Raw genomic sequence first — 2,524 nt, 5'->3', positions numbered from 1 at the left:
CACATGGTGGCTCATAACCATTCGTAACAAGATCTGACTCCCTCTTCTGGAGTGTCTGAAGACAGCTACAGTGTACTTATGTATAATAAATAAGTAAAATCTTAAAAAAAAAAAAGAAAAAAACAAAAAAATAACACCCCCAAAACAATAGGATCCCATATGAAAATGGAGGATCTAGAGAGATAGTTCAGTGGTTAGGAGCACTGGCTGTTCTAGGACTAGGGTTATTTCTAGTATCCACATGGTTGCTCACAACCCATTATGGCTCCATTTCCAGGGGATGATGTCTTCTGATCTCTTGAGAGCACTACAAGCAAGGTACACTTGGAAACATCTAGGCAAAACGCACACATCCAATACAAATAAAACACCAAATTTTTTTTTGTAAAGAAAGCCATGAGGCACAGATTAAAACCTCTTGAAAAAGCCGGGCATGGTGATATACGCCTTTAATCCCAGCACTGGGGAGGCAGAGGCAGGCGGATTTCTGAGTTCGAGGCCAGCCTGGTCTACAAAGTGAGTTCTCTAGTCACAGAATTTATTGGAATGACACTCTGCAGTCCAACTAACCCAACAATGGCCAGCTGTGAGTGGGACGTCTAAGGATCTACTTGTCCCATAAGGCTAGATGTTTCAGCTGGCCTTCTACATAAGCTGGAATCCTGAAGAAATGGACTCCAACAGATATGTGCTGATAAGTGCTAGCAGGCGAAGACACCTTCCTCCTTCCACTGTCCTTATGCAGGTCTCCAGCAGAAGGGATGGCCGGATTAAAGGTGTATAGCAGTTTAGACATAAGCTGTTCTTTACTTGAAACTTGACTGTCCCCGACTGGTCTTGAACTCAATCTGCTTGCCTGGATCTCCTGGGATTAAAAGAGTGAATCACTTTACCTGGGCCTAAGCTTTTCCTAGATTTTGTATCTCGAGATTCAGATCAGAAAGCTGTGATTTTTAATGAGGAGCTGCATTAAAAGGCCAGAGCACCAGGAAGGCTGAGCACCACTGGCATAGATGACAGGCACAGAGAATCGCTTCTCCTAGGATGCTACTATGTTCAGCAGGCACACACGATAAGGACGCTACCACACACTTCAGAATAAACCAATTTATTTTTTTTTTTAACTCACAATCACAACATAGTTCAAGGAGGCCAAACACTTGCCCAGTAACCAACACTACATACAAGCCTCAGTAAGCATCCATAGTTATACCTTTCATGGCCATTCCAAAGCAATGGAGCCACTTGTACTATCAACTACACAGAACCAATTTTACATCTCTTCAGCTTGAATTCCTTGATTAGATTAAACCTGTTTAAAAAAAAAAAAAAAAAAAGGACAAGTTTGTTAGAAGACACCCAACACTACCATTTTAGGGTTCATTCAATCAAACCTCAATTCTATCCTTGCCATAGCTAAGACACAGTGCGTGTGTCTACAACTGGTAGATGCTAAACCAACAAGAAGTTACGAATTAAGACAAATATGTACCTCTGCATTTCTGCCTCTCTCAGCTCCATTGCTAGTTCTCTGTCAGAAGCTAATGGGAGGGTTTCCTCGATGGGCACAGCAGTGTAATGCCTGTCTCTACCCAACAACCCGGTCCCTGAAATAGATATTCCGTGGACCAGTTCCTCCACAGACATCCCAGCATTTACTTTGAGAGTTCCCAGGTTGGGGACTGGCCTTAGGTCTGGGTCTTCCTTGTTGTGGGATGGTCTGACATCAGTTCAATCAGGCAGAGAGCCTTATCGAAATTCACGAACACCTTTTTTTAAACAGCACTGGTTCCTCTCTCTTAGTTCTTTTGAGACAGGGCTTGCCTCCGTTTCCTGAGTGCATGACCTCCAACTACCTAGGACAAGTACCTCTCAATTCCATTCCTAACCACTTAAAGCCCTCCCACCGCCCTCCCATCTAATTCAGCTATTTTCACTCTGAGGGTCTCCACCTCTTTCAGAGGAATCATAGACTATATATGCTGCATATCAGACATTTACACTACAGTTCATAACAGTATCAAAATTATAGTTACAAAATAGCATCAAAAATAATTTTATGGTCCCAGGTCACTACAGCATGAGGAACTAAGATTGAGAACCAATGCTCTAATTCAAAGTGGGAAACAAAAACAAGAATTTAACTGTAAATACTGTAAGAATCCTACAAGGGCAGGGCAGTGATGGCATATACCTTTAATCTTAGCACTCTGGATACAGAGGCAGACAGATCTCTGGAGGCCAACCTGGTCTACAGTGAGCTCTAGAATGACACGTACAGAAATCCTGCCTCAAAAAAAGCCTTATTGGAGGACTTAACCCCAAAACTAAATAGGGTTCAGGACATCACCCCGAGCAGAGGGACAAGTCACCTACCATTTGCAATCCTGCACTGCCGCAGCACCTCATTGAAACCCTCACAGAGTTTGACATCGCTCTGGTTCTGAGCACACTCCAGAAACTGCTTGATCTCTAGAGAGCAAGGTCCAAAAGACTGCTGGTTCTGCAGCTGGGCTCCCTGAGG

The 2,524-nt window shown here is 43.4% G+C and overlaps 1 long non-coding RNA gene across 1 annotated transcript; it reads right to left on the bottom strand.

Moving 5' to 3' along the window:
• Positions 1-1,092: 1,092 nt before the first annotated feature.
• Positions 1,093-2,524, bottom strand: LOC115063083. The gene is made up of 2 exons (XR_003842968.1): positions 2,377-2,524; positions 1,093-1,312 (listed from the first exon to the last, which is right to left on the bottom strand). It is a non-coding gene; the product is annotated as an uncharacterized LOC115063083 (long non-coding RNA).

This window comes from Mus pahari, chromosome 23 (assembly GCF_900095145.1).
Source record: "Mus pahari chromosome 23, PAHARI_EIJ_v1.1, whole genome shotgun sequence".
NCBI lineage: Eukaryota > Metazoa > Chordata > Mammalia > Rodentia > Muridae > Mus > Mus pahari.
The sequence above is the reverse complement of the archived record's forward strand: the minus strand, read 5'-3'. Positions and strand labels throughout refer to the sequence as shown.